The sequence below is a fragment of the Heptranchias perlo genome, chromosome 16 (genome assembly GCF_035084215.1).
Source record: "Heptranchias perlo isolate sHepPer1 chromosome 16, sHepPer1.hap1, whole genome shotgun sequence".
In the NCBI taxonomy this organism is placed as follows: Eukaryota; Metazoa; Chordata; class Chondrichthyes; order Hexanchiformes; family Hexanchidae; genus Heptranchias; species Heptranchias perlo.
The window spans coordinates 59,016,438-59,044,043 of record NC_090340.1 but is presented as its reverse complement, the minus strand read 5'-3'; positions in this window follow the sequence as shown (position 1 = coordinate 59,044,043).

Genomic DNA, 27,606 nt, shown 5'->3' with positions numbered 1-27,606 from the left:
ATTGCGTTAACAATTATCATGTCATTAAAAAGGTACTTACGCTGTTAAGTTCCAGCCCTAACTTTTCTGAGGCGAGTTTACTGGGCAGTTAATGGGCAAATCCAGCAAGTTCTTAAAAATAACGGGGAGAGGCTAAGGGCGGGATACCGACTGTGCGAAGCAGACGGTGGAGCCGCGTAGATCGACCAGCAAGTTCTGGAAATTCGCAATCCACGCTGTATCTCTTAATCCCCTGAATTTGCCGGCTGATTTGTGCTTTAATAATAGTCTGCATTGTTAACACAGTTAAAATTGTTAACAATTTATCCAGCAAGACTCGGTCCATTAATTTGATAACTGTCATCACGCATCCCACTGCCTGGTACGGATCTGTCCTGCTCCCTAAATAGGGCATAAATGGGCCAGAATGAACCAGGACTAAGGAAACCCTGCCTGCCACAGTGCAGGGTGCCAACTCCATGAACAGTCAGAATGAAAAAATAAAAGACCTTGGATCTAACAGATGAAAGTTCCTTCAAAGTTCAATTCTCCAGGCAGTCAGACAATTTGATTCCCCAATTCCAAACCCTTAATGGGATTACTTGTAATCTCAGTGTAATGTACATCTACCTAACTTTTCTGCTGATTCTCCCGTTCTGATCTCTCAGATCCAAGTATGCTTCTTTTAATGAAACACACAGCTGGTCTATGCAAATAATTAGTGGAGTGCACTGTTGAACTGTGAAGTGAGTGTTTGCCAGGATTCTGTAGTCAGTCTTGAGTATTGCTATTGCATGGTTGTTGCTAACTTGAGCGAAACCTTTCCATGCATCAAATAATTGCACAGATTTCAAAGATAGATGGGTCCCCTGATGATAAACAGTAACTACAGAAAGAAAGAAAGAACTTGCATTTAGATGGCGCCTTTCATAACCACAGGACACCCCAAAGCGCTTTATAGCCAATGAGGTACTTTTGAAATGTAGTAACTGCTGTAATGCAGGAAACGTGGCAGACAATTTGCGCACAGCAAGGTCCCACATCAGCAATGAGGTGCTGTCCTTCAGATGAGACGTGAGCATGTAATCTAGGCTGAAACTCCAGTGCAGTACACAGGGAGAACTGTCGAAGATGCCGTCTTTCAGATGAGACGTTAAACTGATACCCCGTTTGGCCTCTCAGGGGGACGTACGAGATCCCAGGGCACAATTTCGAAGGAGAGCTGGGGAGTTCTACCCGGTGTCCGGGCCAACATTTATCCCTCAACCAACATCTATGAAACAACAGATTGTCTGGTTATTATCAGGTTGCTGTTTGTGGGACCTTGCTGTGCACAAATTAGCTGCCGTGTTTCCTACATTACAACAGTGAATACACTGCAAAATTACTTAATTGGCTGCAAAGCACCTTGGAACATCCTGAGGTCATGAAAGGCACTATATAAATGCAACAAGAGAGAGCCTAACCAGCTCCCCATGACATTCAACGGCATTACCATCGCCGAATCCCCCACCATCAACATCCTGGGTGTCAACATTGACCAGAAACTTAACTGGACTAGTCACATAAATACAGTGGCTACAAGAGCAGATCAGAGGCTGGGTATTCTGCGGCGAGTGACTCACCTCCTGACTCCCCAAAGCCTTTCCACCATCTACAAGGCACAAGTCAGGAGTGTGATGGAATACTCTCCACTTGCCTGGATGAGTGCAGCTCCAACAACACTCAGGAAGCTCGACACCATCCAGGACAAAGCAATCCGCTTGATTGGCACCCCATCCACCACCTTAAACATTCACTCCCTTCACCACCGGTGCACAGTGGCTGCAGCGTATACCATCTACAGGATGCACTGCAGCAACTCGACAAGGCTTCTTTGACAGCACCTCCCAAACCCGCGACCTCTACCATCCAGATGGACAAGGGAACAACATCACCTGCATGTTCCGCTCCAAGTCACACAACATCCTGACTTGGAAATATATCGCCTTTCCTTCATTGTCGCTGGGTCAAAATCCTGGAACTCCCTACCTAACAGCACTGTGGGAGAACCTTCACCAACAGACTGCAGTGGTTCAAGATGGCGGCTCACCACCACCTTCTCAAGGGCAATTAGGGATGGGCAATAAATGCCGGCTTCCTCAGGACAGTGTCCTAGGCCCAACCATCTTCAGCTGCTTCATCAATGACCTTCCCTCCATCATAAGGTCAAAAATGGGGATGTTCGCTGATGATTGCACAGTGTTCAGTTCCATTTGCAACCCCTCAAATAATGAAGCTGTCCGAGCCCGCATGCAGCAAGACCTGGACAACATCCAGGTTTGGGCTCATACGTGGCAATTAACATTCGTGCCAGACAAGTGCCAGGAAATGACCATCTCCAACAAGTGAGAGTCTAACCACCTCCCCTTGACATTCAACAGCATTACCATCGCCGAATCCCCCACCATCAACATCCTGGGGGCCACCATTGACCAGAAACTTAACTGGACCAGCCATATAAATACTGTGACTACAAGAGCAGGTCAGAGGCTGGGTATTCTGCGGTGAGTGACTCACCTCCTGACTCCCCAATGCCTTTCCACCATCTACAAGGCACAAGTCAGGAGTGTGATGGAATACTCTCCACTTGTTTGGATGAGTGCAGCTCCAACAACACTCAAGAAGCTCAACACCATCCAAGACAAAGCAGCCCGCTTGATTGGCACCCCATCCACCACCCTAAACACTCACTCCCTTCACCACCGGTGCACCGTGGCTGCAATGTGTACCATCCACAGGATGCACTGCAGCAACTCGCCAAGGCTTCTTCGACAGCACCTCCCAAACCCGCGACCTCTACCACCTAGAAGGACAAGAGCAGCAGGCATATGGGAACAACACCACTTGCATGTTCCCCCCCGTTCCTCCATCGTTGCTGGGTCAAAATCCTGGAACTCCCTTCCTAACAGCACTGTGGGAGAACCTTCACCACACGGACTGCCGCGGTTCAAGATGGCGGCTCACCACCACCTTCTCAAGGGCAATTAGGGATGGGCAATAAATGCCGGCCTCGCCAGCGACGCCCACATCCCATGAACGAATAAAAAAAACACAGACTGCAGCTGTTCAAGAAGGCAGCTCACCACCACCTCCTCAAGGGCAATTAGGGATGGTCAATAAATGCTGGCCATGCCAGCGATGCCCGCATCCCATGAGTGAGTAAAAAAAGTCTTTCATTCTTTCTCTCTTTTCATATCCGAGATCAGCTGACTCAGCACAGATCTTTTTGTCTGTGTGGCTGAGTTGCACACCAGCCAGTTCATTGACTACTGAGCCATCACAGAAGCCTGTGATTGTTTCTTCTTTAATCCATTTGTACATCGTGAGGTGTGAAATCTTTCCATCGGCCAGCTGATCCAAAATCCCCTGGCACACTACACACCATGATATCTCGTTACTCTTCAATATCTGATAGCTCCATGGCTTCACTTGAGGGTTTAGCTTCTCGAACTCCTTTTTCACAGTATTGCTTCATTTATTTTTCTTTTATGAGCATGAATAATGTGAATTAAGAAATATTCCATGGTGTGGGGGGGTTGAGGGGGAGGGACTGGATGACACAGTTCATTAAAACATTGACATTTCACATCTGACAACTTGGGTTCAAGTCCAGCCAGTGCCAACGGCCTGAATGCCTCCGCCTTTCATTGCCTTAAGGTTTCTCCGTGTGGTGAATTGGGTCAGGTTCTACCCAGCTCCCTGTAGGCATAGCACTAAACTGGCAAACTAACTCACTCAGAGAAACTGTGGGAGAAATAGCTAAATTCATGTGGGTGTGTGGGGCGAGGGAGGGGCGAGATTTTCTTCAGTTGAGAAAAGAGAAGGCTGAGGGATGACCTGATAGAGGTCTTTAAAATTATAAAGGAGTTCGATAGGGTAGACGTAGAGAAGATGTTTTCACTTATGGGGGTGTCCAAAACTAGGGGCCATAAATACAAGATGGTCACTGATAAATCCCCAATATAGAATTCAGGCGAAACTTCTTTACCCAGAGAGTGGTTAGAATGTGGAACTCGCTACCCACAAGGAGTGGTTAGGGCGAATAGCATAGATACCTTTAAGGGGAAGCTAGATAAACACATGAGGGAGAAAGGAATAGAAGGATATGCGGATAGCATTAGACGAAGTAGGGTGGGCGGAGGCTCATGTGGAGCATAAACACCGGCACAGACCGTTTGGGCCGAATGGCCTGTTTCTGTGCTGTACATTCGGTGTAATTCTATGTAATTGGTGCTTTCTTCTGCATCTGGCCATTTTGCACCTCATCTTGGACTGCTCAAACAATTCCAGGGTTCTTGCATCCACTACCTTACTTGGTTCATCCACTGTGTTGATCACCTTTGTGTGAAGAATTACCTCATAAATCTTGGAATTCCATACCTAAACCTTACTGTGGGAGTATCACCAGCATAAGGACTGCAGCAGTTGAAGAAGCCCCACCTCCACCTTCTAAGGGTAACTCGGGATGGACAATAAATCCGCCCTTGCCAGCTTTGCCCACAACCCGACTACAAATGAAAAAAAAATGCATTCCACAGCCATAGGGAAATTATTAGTTGTGTCAAACAGATGGCAAAAATCACACCATCCTATGAATTTTGAGGCTTCTTGCCCAGCAGAAATGGGGCAATATCAGCCCTGAAAATGGCTTGGGACATCATACCGCCCTGATCCCACCGTTGCTGTGAACGTTTCCATTTTGCTGAGGTCCTCTGAACGGATGGCCCGGACGGTCTCCTGAAGAGGACGCGTGGCTGGTTTAGCTGTTTAAATCGGGGTCCTACGACGTCAATAATATTTTAGGACCGAACTGGGCGGGACCTCACTGGGAAGCGGCAGAAAATGGCCTGGGGTCAGAGGCCACCCGCCAACGGTAGGTAGGTAGCCGGACCGGCTGACGGGGTTGTCTCATGGGGGTCTTGCGATCGGGAGGGAGGGGGATGGGGGCGGGGGGGGGGGGGGTGGGGGAGGAGTATGCAGCAGCAGAGGCCAAAGCTTTCCTTGTGTGGCCAAGAGGAGCAACACCTGTCTTCACATGGAAGGTAAAAAAAGCTTAGCTGCTTGGACCTTTTCTGTCCCCGATACTCTTCGCTACTGTCTTCACCTGGTGGCTTCCTGCTCAGGCCGCTGAGTTAAAATTGGAGTCGGATCTCAAGGATGTCACTGAGACCCGACATGCATATGTAAAATAAAGGGCCTCACCAGCTTTGGGCGGGTGTCCGTGCTGCCTTATCAGTCAGTGATAGATTTGAACCCAACACCTAGAGGTGAGAGGAAACCATTGTAATCCAGCGTCACTGCCAATCACCCGTCAGCTGTAAGAATCATGATTAACGTCAATGCCTTTTTTTCCCCTTTCTCCTATTTCTATTGGCATTTGTATTTCTGCTGAAGACTGCAATTGGCGAGGAGAGTGACTTACTGGGCCCGACATTATGTGAGGGAGCGAAATTAGCGAAAGAACTAATACGGCCATTAAACTGGTGATGCTTCAGCCAGCTGTCATTTCACCTCTGTAACTCAGCTTCACAACAAACGTGCGAGAGGATGGAACAGGCCCATCGAGCTATTCCTCCAATAGGCCTTTTACAATTTGGCACGGTCGTGGCCTCTTCTTGACTTATTTAACTTTGCCAAGGCAATAAAAAAACTTCCTCGAAGCCAAAAACTGTGAACTTACTTCAGCTAAATGTGGTATGTATCGGCGCAGTACGTGTCCTTTAGAGAGACGGCCTGACTCCCACAAAAATAATTCATCACTTACCTTGGCCGGGCCTCTCCAGCTCCATCACCCATGGAACTGGTCGGAGCATGTACCGTGCGTGACTGGAGGTCCCAGGTTTTGTATATTAAAAGGGGCCTGCCACCTGAAACAGGGCACTCAGCTGTAGGCCCCTTTCAGAATGGCGCCAGCTGCATCATTAGTGTTAATGGGGCACTAAGGCCACCAAACCCATTTTGAGGCCCTTACCACCTGTTAATGCCAAGCATAGTAAGTGAAAATCAACCCTAATATGCGGCCATCCATGTGGCCCACATAGACGGTAACTTGAATACAACCAATCTTATATTATGCATCGTAGGCCAAAACTGTGAAGCAAAAATGGGAGTTCCCACAGTCACCTCAAATGATAAATTTGCTTGTCCTAAACAGTCTGGTCTCCAGTAAACAATAATATGCCATTGTACCGAGTGGACACACCTGGATTTCATTTTATTAATTGAGAAGTATTGGTGAAGGCTCAAGGGTCACAATGTAGGACATCACAAAAGTGAGAAAAGAGCAGGAGAAAAGATGAGGTAAATCAGGAATGATGTGGAGATGCCGGTGATGGACTGGGGTTGACAATTGTAAACAATTTTACAACACCAAGTTATAGTCCAACAAATTTATTTTAAATTCCACAAGCTTTCGGAGGCTTCCTCCTTCGTCAGGTGAACGGTGTGGAAATCAGGAACTAACGGTTAAATGATGATTAGATTTTAAAAGTTAGATGTTTTTAATGCCTGTGTGGGTGAAAGGGAACATAGGAACAGGAGTAGGCTATTTAGCCCCTCAAGCCTGTTCTGTCATTCAATGAGATCATGGCTGATCTGTGAACTTACTCCATATACCCGCCTTAGCCCTATATCCCTTAATACCTTTGGTTAACAAAAATTTATCAATCTCAGATTTAAAATTAATAATTGAGCTAGCATCAATTGCCATTTGCGGGAGAGAGTTCCAAACTTCTACCACCCTTTGCGTGTAGAAGTGTTTCCGAACTTCACTCCTGAAAGTCCTGGCTCTAATTTTTAGGCCATGTCCCCTGGCCCGAGACTCCCCAACCAGCGGAAGTAGTTTCTCTCTATCTACCCCATCAGTTCCACTTAATATCTTGAAAACTTCGATCAAATCACTCCATAATCTTCTAAATTCCAGGGAATTCAACCCTAGTTTGTGTAATCGCATGCTCGTAATTCAACCCTTGGAGTCCAGATATCATTCTAGTAAATCTACGCTGCACTCCCTCCAAGACCACCATATCCTTCCTAAGGTGCGGTGCCCAGAACTTGAACACGGTACTCCAGGTGTGGTCTAACCAGGGCTTTGTATAGTTATGGCATAACTTCTACCCCCTTGTATTCTAGGAAGATAGAGGGAGTTTCAGGAGCTCCACAGTTTAGTGGTCTTGGGAAAGAATGAGTTTTGTGTCGGAAATGGTGTTACACGACTCAATTACTCCAATACATGAGCCATTTTTATGTTTACTTCAGATAAAGAGATTTGTTTAGCCTGGTTCTGTCAACAATTTCAGAATTTATGGAAGATTTCCTTTGTTTGCTGTTTGTAATGAGATTAGAAATACATGTGTGAAGACCGTGTTTACAATTTTGCCATGGGTAATGAGCAGAGGAAATCTTTTGCATTAGAGTTTATTTTTAAGACCCAATCATCTTTAACGAGCGTCATTGACTGCAGGTTTAAAGTTAACTAAACCCAGGGACAGATACATCTGTTAAGTTTCATTTGTTAATTCGGTGTGAGCTGTGGCTCAGTGGGCAGCAATATCGCCTCTGAGTCAGAAGGTTGTAGGTTCATGGTCCCACTCCAGAGACTTCAACATGTAATCTAGGCTGACGCTTCAGTGCAGTACTGAGAGAGTGCTGCACTGTTGGAGGTGCTGTCTTTCAGATGAGATGGCCCTGTCCGCCCTCTGAGGTGGATGTAAAAGATCCTGTGGCATTATCTTGAAGAAGAGTGGGGGAGTTCTCCCAATATGTATCCCTTAAACAACTTCACTAAGAAAAATCAGATTATCTGTCCATTATCACATTGCTCTTTGTGGGATCTTGCTGTGCGCAAATTGGCTGCCATGTTTCCTACGTTACAACAGTGACTACACTTCAAAAGTATTTCACTGGCTGTAAAGCGCTTTGGGGTGTCGTGAAAGGCACTATATAAATGCAAGTCTTTCTCATTTTAAGTGAGAGGCAGTTATTTTGTTTTTACAGTGTGGCCTATTGCAATGTATCTTAAAAATTAACATGTCTCAATGGATTTATAGTCTGGCTCACTCCTAACGTTTCCTCAGTGTTGACAGCTGCAGGGTTAAAATACGGTCCTTTCAGGCTTAGAGACTGAATTTGAATTCAGTCCCAAACTGATTTCTCTTCCTGTCATCTGTAAAGGTCCTAAACGAAATGAATTTGGGGCAGTGTCAACTCATTTCACACTGGTATGGATCGGTGGTGTGAAATTACTCACAATTCAGCACTAATTACAGTAAAATGGCTGCCACACTCAGATAAGCTGTAAAGATAGCTGGTGTGGGAAATGGAAATGTCACACTGGAGCAGTGGACCAAATGACTGTGATAAATTTTAAGATTTAATGTGTCAAGTCCTCCATTTCTTTTGGCACAGAATATAAGACGACACCATTTATCGACAGCTGCACTCGACTGTTAGAATTCGCTCAGAAGGATTTGATCAAATCATCTGAATGGCATCTTTCCTTCCAAAGAAAGTATTTCGAACGGCCAGGAAATATCTCCAGGTACTGAGCGGGAGGAGAGAAAAAAGAAGGAGGGGATAGGAATTGATCCAGGCCTGTCTTTTTTTGGGCTCGAAGTGCATGCCGGAAGACAAAGGCCTCAGGCTCATCCACAATTGGGCCTTGGGCCTCATCAGCATAAATCCAGTTAGCTGCGGACACCGATTGTGCGGCTTGCCGGGTGGCTCACCACCAGTTTGGGCTGACTGCGATGCCGGCAGCGGCCCTCAGGCAGGTTCTGAGAGGGGGGGGGGGTGATGGGTGAAAACAGGAGGGAGACAGGCACGGGCTGGCAGTGACCCTCAGTTGTGGTGCCCAGCCAGGAGGAGCACAACTGAAGGGAAGTTACAAAAAGAAGAAGTTCACCTTTTTCGTTGGTAGCCTCCACAGCGGTCCCTTTAAGAACCATGTGTTAGGCCGCAGTAAGAACAGGCAAACCTGAAATCATGCCCCGCCCCTGCCCGGTTCAGCGCTGACCGATATCCGAGAGGGGACCGATTGCGTCAGCTAGCAGGAAAAATAAAACCCCACCGTGGCAAGCTTGCTCCTTCTGGCCTCACAAACATCTCCCCACCCGCTGTCAGTCCCCCACCAACCCTCCGGAGATTGTCTATCCCCCCGCCCCCCTTAAGATTCTGTGGAGGAGCATCTGGATATCCTCTCCCCTCCCAACTGATGAGCTACCTGTCAGCTCTCGTTCAGCACCAGCAGCTTGCCGTAATAATTTTACCGAGGCCCAACCATGAAAATCGGTCTGGCCTGAGGTGGGCTTTCCCACACCCACCTCCCGCCCAATGGAATCGGACAGGGCAAAACTTTACCTGTCTCTCTCTCTCTCTCCCTCCCTCTTTCTTGGTGCACTTTCTCTCACTTTCCCCCTCTTCTGATTCACATCGTCTCCCTCCCCCCCACCCTCCCCGCTGCTTTCTACTTCCTATTTTTTCTCTTCTAACCCCCCGCCCCCCCCCCCCCCCCGCCAACCCGGTTCATATTCCTCCTCCCCTCCCTGTTTCGGGTCACGTTAGAAGAGGAGGAGTGAGATTAAAATGAAATATTGTGCACATGTTGTATCTGCACGTAGCCCAAGCAGAATTGCTTGTTTGAAAAAAAAAAGTTTCAGTTAAATTTGGCAGAGAGGAATTTAAAGGGGCAGCCAGGGGAAGCCACCTGGGGGGGGGGGAGGTGAAAGGGAGCGGCGGCCATGTTTGTTTTGGTACCTGGTGGCCATGTTTCTCTCCCCTTCTGGTTTGTGGAACCATTGTGTGCTGTAAATGGTCAGTTTCAGATGCCTGCAATGGAACCTTTGAGTGCTTAGAACTACACTCCAACTCTGAAGGAACAGGTGACTTTGGACCTATGGTTCCCAAAGCTCTCCACCACTGGGGTTTTCCTCGTCTCATGTCTGGGTCTGTTGTAGACTAACTGATAGAGATTGATTGCTATGAATAGTCGACAACTCCATTATCATTGTTCCATGTGACTACCAGAATGGTGGAAGAGACGAACTAGATGGACTTTGACCTTTGTCCATCTAGCAATTCCTATGTTCCGCAGAACTACATTGTCACACAGGGAAAGCTGATTACACGAGGGCAGAAACCAATCAAGGAAGGCAAATTTAACAGCATGTAGGATCCCTATCTGTTCCCACTGCGTGACTTTCACACCATCTTTTTGAGTTTGATCCCCCCTGAGCTTAATAACAAACATAACACAGTGTTAGAAGTGAAATTCAAACCACCGATAACAAATTTTACCATTTTACAGTTTCACAAAAGAAACAGTACCGTGCAGTCCGTGCTTTTTAGAACCCTACATGTCTTAACAGAACGGAGTGAAGGAGCCATAAAAGAGATGAACAATCTTTACTGGCTGGAGAAAAGAAAATCTCTGCCTTTAATTTTTGAAAATGTCAGAAGTATTCCTTGATCACTCTATTAATATTTCTGAGGCACAGGCCGTAAAATGAGAAAAAAAATTGCAGAAAGCTACAGGAAGGACCCAGTTAAGAGATTTTATTGTGATCTTCTTTAAAATACCAGAAACTGTCAAATCGATTGGCACCAGCTGAGAAAGAAGCCTTTGATCAGATGCTGGAGAAAGGAGCTTTCAAGACTTGGTGAAAGTCTCAATTATCTGTATCTTGCAGGTGAAGGCCATGCTGAGCGTCCAGGCTAAAGAAAGGTCATGTCTTTCTTAATATTGATTGTAAGATCCCGGCAGAAAGTATAGCTGGAAGATAAGATGAGAAGTTGTGCTTTGTTGCAAATGGCTAAGGTATCTTACTCATAGTCTTATATAAGTGATATTGGCACAATAGTAGCACATAAATGCTTAAAATATTTGTACAACATTACTTTGTGCATTATTTTATTGAAGGCTTTAACTGTTCATTCTAGATCATTTATAATAACATTCCCTAGATGCATTTCCAGGATTCAGTTTCTCTGATAGCTCAATGGGTAGATACACTAACACTTGAGTGTCTGGGATGTGAGCAGGAGAGTTGGATTATACTAAGTGGCCTCATGTGGATGTGAACGATCCCATGACACTATTTCAAGAAGAGCAGGGGAGTTCTCCCCAGTGTCCTGGCCAACATTTATCCCTCAAGCAACATCACTAAAACAGGTTATCAGTCATTATCTCATTGCTGTTTGTGGGAACTTGCTGTGTGCAAGTTGGCTGCCGCGTTTCCTACATTGCAACAGTGACTGCTCTTCAAAAAGTAATTAATTGGCTGTTAAGCGCTTTGGGATGTCCTGAGGTTGTGAAAGGCGCTATATAAATGCAAGTCTTTCTATTTCTTTTGTTAGGTGCAACTTGTACTGTATTGAGAATTGGCAGTACAGGGAAGTGTATCTTAGCAAGCTGAAGGCTTCAACGAAAAGGAAAAAGTGTAGAGGGAAATAAAAATAGGCAAGATGTTCAATGCACAAGTAGAGAAATAGTCACTGCTAAAAAACTAGACCTCAACAATCAATGAAAAGAGGGCAACCTTGCTTTAAGAGACAGTCCAAAGCGGTCCAGGCCCCTTTTCTGTCGTACACCCATTTTATACTGGCAAGGTGCTCCCTGGGGCTGAGCCTTGCCCGAACTTGTGAAACAGGTCCCGATTTATGTCATTTGTTTATGAAACTGTGACTTTTGCCCATCAGTAGCGCTGATTCTGTGCTCTTCCCAGAATCACGCATCAGAAGATTGGACGTGCTGTAAATCAGACGCACAAGGTCATGGGTCCAATCTTCGACCCACGACCCCTACAAGCACAATTTCGTATTTCTAGCTGAGCCTCAAAAATTTGAGGCTAATTAGCATAGCCAGAAATAGAAAAGAAATGAAGTTAGAATCCTTTTCACTTACTCTGTATCTGCATCTCACTGTCTTTTACTCCAGTTCGTTCTTTACCAAGCCTTCAAAATTGCACAACTTACAGGCTTTTAAAACCTATTCATTACTTACCGATTTATTTTGTCTACACTCCCACCCTATTCAAAATTGGTGGTGTCCTGCACCATGGCCCTTGATCTTTCATCAAGGTCTCTCAATAATAATGAATCCTGTTTTAACGGTGTGTTATTTGAATAGTGTCCTAGATTTGTCCCAACAGGCCTGGTGGAATAGTTCCACGCATAGTAATGCATTTGTGATTTCTTCCTACATTTTTGCAGTATAAAAACATCCCCATGGAGAATGGCATCCCACTGTTCAACAGGACCAGCACCGTTCCCACAAACACAAAGCATTTATACTCCACATCACTCGGTCAGATACATATCCAATAGATAGAAGATACTGTATTATGCAAAGATTCTGGCCCTTTCAGCTTGCATCCTGATTCGCCAGTTTGTATATACATTGCACAATGAGCCTTCAAAGGCTTGCAATCAGTAATGATGATTTCTTGACTCTCTTCCTCTTGAATAATACCTGGAAGGAATGCTCCTTTTCCCTCCTGTTGTTCATTCTAGTCTTCAAAGCACTACCAGAAACAGACAGTGTGCATCCAGGCAGAAAAGATTATCCAGTGGGGAACAATGAGCACAAATGAGCTCTATATTCTGACAACATAATTATGCTCACAAATAATCCAATGACTTCTGTCACTGATACTAGTGGGCTCCTTTGGGGATTATGTACCAGACTGGGATACAAATCAACTCTGCAACATCAAATTAAATGCAATAGGGGTCAAACAAAATCAACCTGAAGTTATGCATAATATATATGGGAATCAGGGGGAAAACTCTCCAGTGGCTGGAGTCATACCTAGCACAAAGGAAGATGGTAGTGGTTGTTGAAGGCCAATCATCTCAGCCCCAGGACATTGCTGCAGGAGTTCCTCAGGGCAGTGTCCGAGGCCCAACCATCTTCAGCTGCTTCATCAATGACCTACCCTCCATCATAAGGTCAGAAATGGGGATGTTTGCTGATGATTGCACAGTGTTCAGTTCCATTTGCAACCCCTCAAATAATGAAGCAGTCCGAGCCCGCGTGACCTGGACAACATCCAGGCTTGGGCTGGCAAGTAACATTCGCGCCAGACAAGTGCCAGGCAATGACCATCTCCAATAAGAGAGAGTCTAACCACCTCCCCTTGACATTCAATGGCATTACCATCGCCGAATCCCCCACCATCAACATCCTGAGGGTCATCATTGACCAGAAACTTAACTGGACCAGCCATATAAATACTGTGGCTACAAGAGCAGGTCAGAGACTGGGTATTCTGTGGTGAGTGACTCACCTCCTGACTCCCCAAAGCCTATCACCATCTACAAGGCACAAGTCAGGAGTGTGATGGAATACTCTCCACTTGCCTGGATGAGTGCAGCTCCAACAACACTCAAGAAGCTCGACACCATCCAGAACAAAGCAGCCCGCTTGATTGGCACCCCATCCACCACCCTAAACATTCACTCCCTTCACCACCGGCGCACAGTGGCTGCAGTGTGTGCCATCCACAGGATGCACTGCAGCAACTCGCCAAGGCTTCTTCGACAGCACCTCTCAAACCCGCGACCTCTACCACCTAGAAGGACAAGAGCAGCAGGCACATGGGAACAACATCATCCCCACTTGGAAATATATCGTCGTTCCTTCATCGTCGCTGGGTCAAAATCCTGGAACTCCCTTCCTAACAGCACTGTGGGAGAACCTTCACCACACGGACTGCAGTGGTTCAAGAAGGCGGCTCACCACCGCCTTCTCAAGGGCAATTAGAGATGGGCAATAAATGCCGGCCTCGCCAACGACGCCCACGTCCCATGAACGAATAAAAAAAAATAAAAAGACAAGTGGTCAAGAGAATAGTGTTTTCTATTTTAATCAACTATGGTGATTGCTTCTCTGAACTTTCTTGCCTCGTTCCTCCTAAGTTTCAAATAAGCCTTCCTACACACTCTTTCTCCTCACTGCACTGTCACCATACTGAAACCATAGGGCCAACTTGCCTAATTCACTCTGCTGGCGCACTGCCTACAATTTGCCATCCATTAATATGACTATTTTCAATCTTGGTCATGTCCTGCACCTTGGGCATTGGTCCCTCAAAAGATGTTTCCAGGTAAGAGGACCGCATTCCCCTGCTGCACTATGAGGAACTCTATTGGATGCAGACCACCAATAGTCTTTCAAGGAAATAGATGCTGACGGCCAGACAATTTGCATCTGTTCCCCACTCTCAAACTGCAGAACTAGGAAACCTATGGGAATGACCCAGGCCCAAAAGTGCAGGTCTCCACCAAGACTGAAAATCAGGAGAGATAATTCAATGAATCAAGAAGTAGTGATCAGGTATCACCAAACTTGGGTTTAAGATGCTGTTAGGGTGTAGCAGGGAGGGAATATTGAGGAAGGCAAAGAGTTCCACAGTTATGCAGGACTGGGAAAAGATAAGTTGGAGTAGGAAATATGACTTCAACATAGTAATAGTGCAGGGAGGAGAAAGAAGGATAGATCTTGACTTTGTGCGATAATGTAATACAGGTGACAGCAAGTCGGCAGCTCGTTTTAGATCTCTCCTGATTATTATCTCCATTGTGGTAGTAAAAGTCAGGAGAAATGTAAAGGGGGCTGCTCAGTCGCTATCATCCGCTTTACACCATCGCACAATGTTAAGATCTACCACAGAGTGCGTAATATGGACCTAGGAGGTACAAGAGGTGAAAGTCCATCGATGGCCCAGACTGAGTTCACCAAGAGTGAGATAGGGGCCATCATATATTGGGTGTCTCGCCATCATTAAACATTTTTTGCCTGGGATTTTTGCGGGGGCCTCACCGGCAGAAGATTGGCGGATTCCCCGGGTAAACTGCTAAAAACGGCTGCTAATGGCATTCTCCGCAGGTTCTGCCGATCTTTTACCGAAGTTAAGGCAGAAGATCAGGAGAATTCCATGGAAATTGAAGGTGTTGATTTCTTTGAAGTGGCTTCAGTCACAGGCGGCCTAGACCCAACGCAACTTGTGCAGTTAAACGCAGAATATAGCTCTGCACCTCAGCATGCTCAGTTTCTTAAAAAGCAGAGGTGAAATTCATGAAATGAATCAGAGCTGCTGTACACCATAAACCTATAGGCAGTGTGGAGGAGAAATTTCACTCATTGAGGACTAATTCAGCTGGTTATGGACACAAGAGATAAATGAGACTGCTGTCTGTAATTTGCGTCGCAAGCATCATTTCACTGACCGATACTGGGCTCCAGGTCTCCAATTGTCTACCAGGGCTTTGGGTAACACTCTCGTCTCTGAGTCAGAAAGCTGTGGGTTCAAGTCCCATTCCAGAGACTTGAGCCTATAATCCAGACTGACACTCCAGTGCGGTATTGAGGGAGAACTGCAGTGTTGGAGGTGCCGTCTTTCGGATGAGATGTTAGGCCCCATCTGCCCTCTCAGGTGGACGCAAAAGATCCCATTGCACTATTTCGAAGAAGAACGGGGCAGATCTCTCCAGAGTCCTGGCCAATGTTTGTCCCTCAAACATCATCACTAAAAAAACAAATTATCTGTTCATTACCACATTGCTGTTTGTGGGATCTTGCTGTGCGCAGATTGTCTGCCGCGTTCCTACAGTACAACAGTGACTATGCTTCAAAACTAATTCATTGGCTTTGGGACATCCTGAGGTCGTGAAAGGCGCTACATAAATGCAAGTTCTTTCTTTGAGATCCAGCTCATGGTTTCTAAGCTTAGCCAGCTAGGAACATAGGAACAGGAGGAGACCATTCAGCCCCTCAAGCCTGTTCTGCCATTCAATTACTTCATGGCTGGTCTGCATCTTAACTCCATCGACCCGCCTTGGCTGCATAACCCTTAATACCCTTGCCTAACAAAAGTTTATCAATCTCAGTTTTGACATTTTCAATTGACCCCTCCAGCCTCAACAGCTTTTTGGGAGGAAAGAGTTCCAGATTTCCACTCCCCTTTGTGTGAAGAAGTGCTTCCTGACATCACCACTGAAAAGCCCAGCTCTAATTTTAAGCTTCTCCCTTCCCCATCCACAACTGATCTATTGCACCTTCCTGCCTCGTTCCCACAACACAGTTGGCATTGACCTTAGAATGCAATCCAACTGGAAAGACTGCACAGCTGGGAATTAGCAGCCACGTCAATTAAAAGACAAATAGTCTCAGAACGTTTAATAAAAAGAAAAATGTCACCAAATACCAGTCTTAGCCTGTGAAAAACAAAGAGGTATCAGGGCGGATTTCCAGCCAGGAAACATTCAGTTCCCAGGCACAAAGCAGCGGGAAGGGCTGTGGAAACCCATAATACAGGGCCTCCTCCCCCTGTGTGTTGCCTTGGGATTTCCAGGATTCCCCAGTGAAGTTGGGGGAAGGGGGTAAAAGTATTTGTATATGCAGCAGATGCAGATATTCAAATCGGATATCAATGAGACGGGGCAGAGGTGATGGTGCCTCACCTTTATATCTACCCCAGAGGGCTGTGGATGCTCAGTCGTTGAGTATATTCAAGACTGAGATATTTGGACTCTAAGGGAATCAAAGGAAATGGGGATAGGGCGGGAAAGTGGAGTTGAGGTAGAAGATCAGCCATGATCTTATTGAATGGCGGAGCAGGCTCGAGGGGCTGTGTGGCCTACTCTTGCTCCTATTTCGTATGTTCTTATGTTCCTCTCCCAATGCCAGGCAAAAACCCTTAAGAAGGGTGCCTCAAACCAACAGGCTTGGGCCTTGTGCCTGTTCCCTTCAGATCAGAGGAGAAGAACATGTCAGAGAGCAAGGCTTTGGAGGACCTGGAAAGGTAAGTATCCTTTTTGCTTTCCAGTACCCAGCACACACAAACCCCGTCCTGATCTTCTGAGGTCAGAGCCCTCAGGCTTCTATTTTTGGACAGCAGCCAGAAGGGTCTGCAGCCAGCAGCCATTACTTCTGTTGCACACCGGTTGGATTTCCATGCTTCCTCTCAGGTGCAAGGTGCTGCCAAGGGCCCAGGTGGTGGGAGGGGAGAGGAAAATGGGACCCACCATGTCTTCTGTGAGCGCCCTTGGCTTTCATTCTCTCTTTGGACTGAAAGTAATTAACTTTCATTCAGTGCAGTAAGTTATCCTCATCACTGACGATGACATCTTCTGAGCAAGTAGTCAAGTTATGATTCTCATCTAGACAGGCAGCAATTGCAATCTCAAACCTCTGACACACTGAATTGAATCTTTTCCATTGGCTATGCATGGGGTCGTTAAATTTAGACTAACACCATCACAGTGGTATTGCTTATTGCTGAGCTTGCTGTATTGTTGCTGACTACAAGTTAATTCATTTCCAATAATAATGCATCAGTCCCTGTATAATAAAGTCACAAAATTGGCAGCATCAATATGTGAGAATATTGAAGAGTATTACTTAGGAAGTAATTACATTTTCTAGCCAACAGGCCAGACAATAACATCAACTTGCATTTATATAACGCCTTTAACATTGAAAAATGACCCAAGGTGCTTCACAGGGGCATAAGGGGAACACATGGCTGCTGAGCCAAAGAAGGAGATATTAGAAAGGGTGACCAGAAGCTTGATCAAGGAGGTAGGTGTTCAGAGGGTCTTAACGGAAGAGAGGACAGTGGAGATATGGAGGAGTTTAGGGAGGGAATTCCAGAGCATGGGGCTTCAGCAGCTGAAGGTACAGCACCAATGGTGAGGCAAAGGGGGAAGAAGATGCACAAGGGGCCTTGTCTATCTCTGTAACCTCCTGCAACGCAGCCCCTCAACATCTCCGTTCTTCTGGTTCTGGCCTCTTGTGCAACCCCCTCCCTTTGCCCCATGGCAGCCATGCCTTCAGCCATCCATACCCAACCCATGGAATTCTCACCCTGAACCCTTCTGCCTTTCCCTCTCCTCCTTTAAAATCTTCCTTAAAAGTCATCTCTTTGACCAAGCCTTTGGGTCATCCCTCCTAATATCATCTCCTTTGGCTCAGCGCCCATTTTTTACCTTATGCCTCTGTGCATTGGGATATTTTTCTACGTTAAAGGTGCTATATGCCTCTTGTTGTAGTACAGTAGAGAGATTCTTACCCTGAATGTAGCCTGTACTATAACTGACTTGCAATTGCTTAATGCTGACATCGGGTGTCAAAATGTGAGAAAATGTCCCGTTCCCCTTCACCGACATCCCTCAGCTTCATCAGCACAAACATTCATCAAACAACTCCATAAATTTTAAAGACGAAATGATGGGAGAGCCAAAATCGTTCAAGGGTCAGGCACTTTCTGAAATCCACTGTACATGGGAAGAATTTCCATATCAATTGCTTGTGAAGGAGACATGTTTTACCAGCTTTGATGAACAATCCTCCTGAATTGCAGGACTGAGCCATTCAGCCCCTGGATCCTGTTCAGCCATTTAATTAGTGAGTATTTCAACTAAGTATTGTTTAGTGTTGAACTGACAGCTAAATCCTTTAACGATACAGTGGCATTTCAAGATCCATGTCACAATAGTATAAACATTGCATTGTATCCTATCATTATATCATAGCTGTATACCTTTTTGTCTGTATAATTATTTTTAATAATAGTTATGACAACTGCATGATGGATTTTTGAGAATGTTTAATTTTGTAGATCCTGAGGGAGGCATGCGCAGATTATCAGGCCAATATTTTCCTCTTTTTCTGTGGGATAACTGTTATGTGTCCTTATTTACAAACCCAAATCAAAATAAGGAAAGAATAAAGGAAGAGCTTTCATTTATATAGCAGCTTTCACAACTTCAGGATGTTTCAAAGCACTTTGCAGTCAATGAAGTAATTTTTGAAGTGTAGTCATTGTTGTAATGTAGGAAACGTGGCAGCCAATTTGGACACAGCAAGATCCCACAAACAGCAGTGTGATAATGATCAGGTAATCTGTTTTAGTGATGTTGGTTGAGGGATAAATATTGGCCAGGACACCGGGGAGAACTCCCCTGCTCTTCTTCAAATAATGCCATGGGGTCTTTTACATCCACCTGAGAGGCCAGACGGGGCCTTGGTTTAACGTCTCATCCGAAAGACTGCAACTCCAACAATGCAGCACTCCCTCGGTACTGCACTGGGAGTGCCAGCCTAAATTATGTGCTGAAGTCTCTGGAAGGGAACTTGAACCCACAACCTTCTGACTCAGAGGTGACGGTGCTACCAACTGAGCAATGGCTGATACCTAAAATCTGTTATTTTTGATTATGCATCTGTGAAGTACTTTGGGATGTTTTTCTACGTTAAAGGTGCTATATAAATGCAAGATGTTGTTGTTGTTATCGGAACAAATGAAAACTGGCCAATGGGAATGTATCTATAACAATATTCCCAATGTTAAATCACTAATTAGGCACATAACTGGTAAAGATTTCTTTCATTTATCTGTGGAGTGGCAGACATTCAGATAAGTTCTGCAATGCTAATTGAAGAAAGCCAAAAGCATTGTCCAGGAGATGAAGACCTTGATTCACAGCATTTTTCAGGAAATGCAAAGAAGGAGGTGAATGGCACATGAACCTGCACAGAGCACCAAGAACATATTAGTACATCACAGGGTAGACCAATGCGAACTTGGCCATCACAGGGACTAACACTATTTCGAAGAAGAGCTGGGGAGTTGACCCTAATGTCTTGGGTGTGTGTGGGAGAGTGTGTGTGAGTGTGTGTGGGAGAGTGTGTGTGGGAGAGTGTGTGAGAGAGTGTGGGAGTGTGTGAGAGAGTGTGTGTTTCCAATAAAACATATTATCTGGTCAAATACCTCATTGCTGTTTGTGGGACCTTGCTGTGTGCGAATTGGATGCCACATTTCCCCACATTACAACATTGATTACACTTCAAAAGTACTTTGTTGACTGTGAAATGCTTGGGGACATCCTGAGGTCGTGAAAGGCGCGATTTAAATGTAAGTTCTTTTGTCCTTCCTTTATGAATAGGTGATACATGTTCTTTAGATGTGGGAAGTCCAAGGCTGTGGAATTTTTGTATAAAATTTCTTTAGCTGCCCTCTAATAAGGTACTAATGATCTAAATCCCTTGTGGAAAAGAAGCAGAGAAAGGCTTCATTGGCCCTAAACTTCCTCCCCATTAACAACTCAATTTATGTGGGCAATACATCTACCTTTCCTATTAGCGGAAAATATAGCCCTCAATCTTCTAAAAGTTACTTCAATATATTACCTCAATATACTACACTCCAGTGCATTACTGAGGGAGTGCTGAACTGCTGGAGGTGCCGTCTTTCGGATGAGACGTTATGGGGACCATCTGTCTTCTCAGATGTAGGGAATTCTTTATTTCGTGTGATTCTTGGACACTGGACGAATATTCAAGGAAAGAAAGTCATCCTCACTCACGGTAGTTTTGTTAATCAAAAGTAATTATTTAATGATCATATCATTCATACGAGCATTCATGAAGCAAAATCAAACCATACATATGGCTGTCCTCTATAAAATCCCGTCATACACTTAATAATTTGCAACATTATTATGTAATGACGTAACAATTTATACACACATCAGGCAAATCATTAATACATATACAACCTCTAAACTAAGGATTTTACTCATCGGGCCTGAAGGTTGATCAGTTCTTCAGTACTGTTCAACTGCAGTCTGCGTTCCTTGTGACTGCCGGACGGTGAAGAGACCGTTCTTCTCCCAAAGTCTTCTTTTCAAATTGTTTTTTTACCAATAGGACAGAGGATTGGGGAGGGTCGTTCCTTTTGACCAATCACTCCCTGTTACTATGGCTCAATCATTAACAAAACTCAATGATTGACTGTTTAGGCTTTGATCATGTGACCGGAGACCCATTTGCTGTAGAAAAGACCATGTGCTCGAACCATGGAATGTAAAAGGCCCCTTTACTGTCTCTGTTTATGGCCTTTCATGTAGAGATAGCCCCTAACAATTCTATGCCCAGACACTCTTAATGGTCCTGACGTCTCCAATTTTGGTGGCTTCACTGGCTTCAAATCTATTCCTTATACCATTTGACCATATGCTGGATGCAATACTATTTGATGTTTTATAAATTCCAGTTCTTTGAGCAGATTACCAGATAGAAATGAGAGGGTCAATGCTTTTTCACACCTATCATTGCTTTCCCGATCCGAAGTCTTTGATGTATGCCCCTGTTGCTTTTTCTTACATTACCCCCTGCTGTATTGAAAAGCTTGTGTTTCCAAAAGCCTATGTGTTTTGAAAGCTTTAAGCTCAATATGATCCATCTAGCTTATTTATTTAATATTCTAGATATCTATCCGCAGTACAATGTCCTCAATCCCGAAACTCGTCCTTTTCCAATGCCATCAGCATCAATGAGGCAAAAACAGGATTTGCGAGAACATAGTTTACCACATTACTGTGTTTGCAGGTTTTCAAATGTCTTTGTTTAAAGGGGGTACAGTTAACCCTTTCCTTCAAATGCCTTTTGTTAAAGGGGTGTTGAACCCCACATGGGTGGAGGTAAAAGATCCTATGACACTATTTCAAAGAAGAGCAGGGGAGTTCTCCCTGGTATCCTGGGCCAACATTTATCCCTCAACCAACATCACTAAAACAGATTATCTTGTCGTTATCACATTGCTGTTTGTGGGACCTTGCTGTGTACAAACTGGCTGCCACGTATCCCTACATGACAATACTAACTACACTTCAAAAGTATTTAATTGGCTGTAAAGCGCTTTGGGACGTACTGAGGTGGTGAAAGTCGCTATATAAATGTAAGCTCTTCCTTCCTTCAATGATGCAATGTTTTTATATATCCTGTCTCTAATGTAGCCTTTCATTTGCTGTTTTTCTCCCCCTATACTACTTTTCCACTGAGTGTCATTGTTATAGGTCTACAATTGAAAAATCTCAGTATGATTATTTTATAGATCCTGCAAGTTACTCCTCAGCTGTATGTCTTCACACACTCATCGTCAGCTCTTCAAGGCTGGATGACTAACTCATTGTTATGGGGTTTTTTTTTGTAGGAAATGTCCTTTCGGCCTTGATAGGTCAGCTAATCAGGCCTCTCTTCTCCACATGAAGAGAGGTTGGGAGAATTTATAAATGAATTCTTCCAAAGACTTGACTTTTGATGTTTGGTGTGCGCCTGCACCATGTGCTAAGTGCATTCTGCCCACGGAGCCGCAGGGTATCAGGTCCGTTCTGTTCTTTTTCACACAAAAGCTGTCAATTTTTAATGTGTTTTTTTCCTCTCTCTCTCTCTCTCTCTGACTGACATGTCCATCCTAAGCACATAGCACTCACTGCGAAAAAAAAAAACCTTTTGGCAAAGACATTCTCTTTACCAGGGGATTTCAACTCACATTAATCCGACTGGGAAAATAGAAGAAGGATATTGCTAGACAGTATTTTTGCTAACTTAATATTTTATGCCGTGTAATTAACATTTCTCTGTTTAAATGACTTATTGTTTAAAAATTCGGTTCAGTTCCCCTGAAGTTTTAATGGGCAAAAAGCACAGCCGTACCTTCTAGCAAGCTGCCCAGTTTTGATTCCCCAGTCGGTACCGAGTTAGCTGATCTCATTTGGAGTGCTGTCGGAGCGTTTTGGCACAATGTCGCTGGATTTGGAAAGAAAGAACTTACATTTATATAGCGCCTTTCACGACCTCAGGAGGTCCAAAGCGCTTCATAGCCAATGAAATACGTTTTGAAGTGTAGTCACTGTTGTAATGTAGGAAACCCGGCAGCCAATTTGCGCACAGCAAGGTCCCACAAACAGCAATGTGACAATGGCCAGATAATCTGTTGTAGCGATGTTGGTTGAGGGATAAATATTGGCCAGGTCATCAGGGAGAACTCCCCTGCTCTTCTTCGAAATAGTGCCACTGAGGCCAGTAATTGAGCTGTCATCATCAGCCGGAGTGACATCAAATGATTCAGCAGAGACCAGGAATTGACCAACAGGCCTCCCTGCTCTGTGAATTGTAGCACCATGCAGATGATGCACTTGCCCACGTGCCCACAGATCTGTGAGGCAGCTCCCCATACTTCATCTTAACATGCAGCTTCCATGCGTTTCCCACTGTAACATGCCCTTGGGTCAGTTGTGTGGGTTAAAAGTATTCCAGGAGAACTCTATAATATCCTGCAGTGTGTTGGCAGAAGTTGTTGGAGCATTCAATTGTTTAAAGAGCATAAGAGATGTCAACTGTCAGTCTAATGAGCATTCCCCAGGCTAAAAGTTAGGCATTGCATGGAATTATCTGGGCCAGAGTGATCTCCTGGACTTGTTTCAATCGCCTAGGAGATTGGAGAGGAATTTCCCAGATTTTTTTTCCCCCAAATTGGCCTATGTTTTTATCTGGTTTTTCGCCTCTGCCAGGAGATCACATGGTTTTGGGTGGGGTGGGGAGTGAATATATTGTGACACACAATGTATCCCATTAGGGTGGGACAAGCTGGATGGACCAGAGTGTCTTTTCCTGTCTGTCATTGTTCATGTGCTCGTATGAACCCAAGACGAGACTCACCCCTGGTGCCTTCAAGAGAGGAAAAGGTGGGGATAAAATTTGTCTAGTCCAGTGATCATAATAATTTCACAAGTCCAAGAGATTTGGGGGGGTTATATTGGATAACACCCGAAACCGGGCGCGTGGATTGCGGTGCGCAATTAACCCACGCCCGATCGTTGAGATGCAGGCAACACGTAACATTCGTGCTGCCTGGTGATTTACCTGATTGCTGCGTGCAGCCAGCCCTACCTGCGCTGTTGCGTGGCTGCTCACCAGCAAGGGGCCCAGATATCGCGAGTAGCTAGCACCATTTAAAGGCAGCCTGCACCTCTTAAAGGGAAGGTGCATTGTGGCTGCAGGAAGTGGGGGAAGTCAATTGTAAAGTGAGTCTGTGCTGCAATATAGTGCAGCATGGTGATGATGGGACGTTTGGAATTTTTAATGAGCAACAACATTTGCGGGACTCTGATATTTGCAAAATATAAGATACAGGTCCGCATGGAGTCTGAACGGAGATCGGACATCGCACACGTAAAACACAGATGCAGGTCCCATCCCTATGTTTACAAACTGATGAGTTATGTTAAAACATTGAATAAAGGTTGCGCACCACTAAATCCCACATCCTCCAATCTGCATGCCAGACCCCACCAATCTGCCGATCTGAGTTTGTACCGGGCCTGCGAGACAGCATGCACCAAGGTTCTCTGATGATACACTAGAGGCCTTGGTACAAGAGGTGGACAGAAGGAGGTGAATTCTATATCAGCAGGGGGGCAAGAGGGTCTCCAGACATATGATTCAGGGGCAGTAGGGGATGAGGTCAATGCCAGGCGCATAGCACCACAAACGTGGATACAGTGCAGGAAGAAGTTCAATGCTTTGACATGAGTGGTCAAGGTGAGTGAGGCCAACTGTCAAGTGGCGTCTCCTACCAATTGCACCACTAGCTGCATCCACTGCTCCACGTACTACACCCCCCATCACCCACCCACCAACAAACTCTTTCAATCAGTGCTCAACTCTTCCAATCAGACGCTTCCTCTCACCCTCACACATTACCACTGTTGCAAGCCGCACATCCACAACTCACAGGTCACACACACTGGCAGCTTTCAACCATGACAGCCACATCACCCAAACATCTTGCATGACACTCACCGACATCCCGCTTTCTTGCAGGAGAAGTTGGCACATAACAGGAGGCAGCAAGTGGCAGTGGCTCCATGGAACATGAGCCTGCTGTCCTCTCTCAGGATGACAGCATTCTTGCTCCTACTCGTGCCACTCTGCCAGTGCCCCTGCTGTTGCCTGTCAGCTAGCCAGCCCACTTCCTGTAGAGTATTGAAACTTTATTATAGAAACATAGGAACAGGAGTAGGCTATTTAGCCCCTCAAACCTGTTCCGCCATTCAATGAGATCAGGGTTGATCTGTGATCTAACTCCATATACCTGCCTTAGCCCCATATCCCTTAATACCTTTGGTTAACAAAAATCTATCAATCTCAGATTTAAAATTAATAATTGAGCGAGCATCAGCTGCCGTTTGTGGAAGAGTGTTCCAAACTTCTACCACGCTTTGCATTTAGAATTGTTTTCTAACTTCACTCCTGCAAGTCCTGGTTCTAATTTTTAGGTTATGTTCCCTAGTTTTAGTATTCAATTGCAAGAGACCTCCAAAAACAGGTACAAGTGCATCAGCAGCCAGATGCAATAAACCAGCAACTAGCCTGTAAATCCTGCATGATCCCTTTAAATAGCACTGGTTGGCGGCGGTGGGGGTGTCCTTCATGCTGTTTATGACTTGTTCTGCTGTGCGAGGTTAAGACGGTGCATTTTAGCTGGAGCGTTGAGTTCCAAAATCTCATCTGTCCCTTTAGATCAGCGTTGCACACTGATTTAAAGCATATTCTCCCTACTTTACATGCTGCCGGCGTTCGTTATCTGCGGGCGTGCGAACGCCTTTACCAATACGGTGTCTGGCGCACGTCATGCTGGAAGCCCGTGCGCACATTCCAGATGTCATTTTGGGTCCTTAGGTGTCCGAGTAGCGCCTACACAACAGGCGCTACGCGGCACAATTTAGACCCCTTGCAGTCCAGATACGGCGCAAGTGAAATCGGCCTGAGATAATGTACAAGTCCACTTCGTAAATACTGCCTGAGGTAAATATGAAATTACACCTAGATGTCTTTATAACTCTAATTAAGGATTATTTAAACAGAAAATGCTGGAAAACCTCAGCAAGTGAGGCAACGACTGTGAAGAAAGAAACAGAGTTAACATTTCAGGTTGACAATCTTTCTGACGAACGGTCTTTGACCTGAAACGTTAACTCTGTTTCTTTCTCCACAGATGTTGCCTCACTTGCTGAGCTTGTCCAACATTTTCTGTTTTTATTTTCGATTTCTAGCATCTGCAGTATTTTGCTCTTAATTAGAGTTAGATTGAATAATGGCTACAATTTGACTTATATTAACACATATATCTCTTGGAGTTATTATTGCCTGTACTTGAATCGTGGGATGAACAAAAGGTTTATTTTTTTCATTTATGCCAATTTAATTGTCTCCACTTGAGATCTCAACATTACGGATCAGAATTTGGAGCATTACCCATTCAAAATGATACTTCAGAACAGCAAAATAATTCCCTTATTATGTCTACAAGTTTCGGTATTTTCCTGCATCATTTAGTCTTGGTAACAGTGCTCATTAAGTCATATCATTTGATTGCGTGTGCATGTTGTCTATAATGATCTGATCCTCTCCACCTCAGTCCAGTTGGCAAAGGAAAACAGTAAGATAGAGCAAGGAAAGTCAAGGTGGACGACCTTTCCCCATCTGTGTTTAGAAAAAAATAAAGGCCCACAAATATCTGTTATGTCACCTTGGCTCAGTGATAGCACTCTTGTCTCTGACTCAGAAGGTCATGGGTTTAAGCCCCACTCCAGGACTTGAGCAGATAATTGAGGACATGAAAGGGGTTATCCAAATCCAAGTTCAACCATAACACTAGAAATACTGGTCATTCATCTCTGTGTTGGTTGTGGATAATTGCTGTGCGCAAAATGGTCAACAGCAGTCCCTGTACTTCAAATAATTCATTGTATGCAAAGCACTTTGTGATGTTTCTAAGAGGACATGATTACGATGCTATATAGGCCCACCACCACCTTCTCAAGGGAAATTAGGGATGGGCAATAAAATGTCGGCCTTGCCAGCGATGCCCATATCCTCAGAATTAAAAATACATTTAGATAAAGATCTTGTGACCTGTTGGAGGATTGCTCTTTTGGGTCTCCTTCCCTCCTCAGTTACCGGTGAGGGCTTCCTTGATCTGAGAGTGGCTCCATTCATTTCAGTATGGGCCTGAACTTGAGCCCATTTTTAAAGTATAAAGTTGACGGTAAGACCTCCATTTCCTCTTGGTTCCTCCAAAGTGATCCCGTTTAGCTCAATGTGAACTTATGAGCAGGGTCCATCAATACTGGAGCAGAATTCCACACCACAAAACAAGGAGCTATGTGTGAGCTACTTGGAACGGATTCCTAAACTAGCCTGGGAGTTAATGATGCCGTCGTCCTCAGGTACCCAACAATCATGATTAGAATGAGCCTTAGCTTTGTAAACAACGATCTCTCCTAATTCAAACAGCAAAATACTGCGGATGCTGGAAATCTGAGATAAAAACAGAAAGTGCCGGAAATGCCCAGCAAATCAGGCAACGTTTGAGGAGGAAGAAACAGAGTTAACGTTTCAGGTCGATGACCTTTCGTGAGAACTGGGAGATGTTCAAGATTTAACAGTTTTTAAGCAAATACAGAGCCAGGGAAAAGGGGGGGTGGTGGGGGTGGGTTGGGGGGGGGGGGAGAACAAAAAGGAAGGTCTGTGATAGGGTGGAGGGCAGGAGTGATTAAATGACAAAAGGGATGATGGTGCAAGACAAGGAGGGTGGGAATAGGGCAAGTAAAGAAACAAAAGATGGGTCTAAAGGAGCCTTTAAATGGCAACAGTAGAACCAGAGAGTGGTTAGAATATGGAACTTGCTACCACATGGAATAATTGAGGCGAATAGCACAGATGCATTTAAGGGAAGTTTG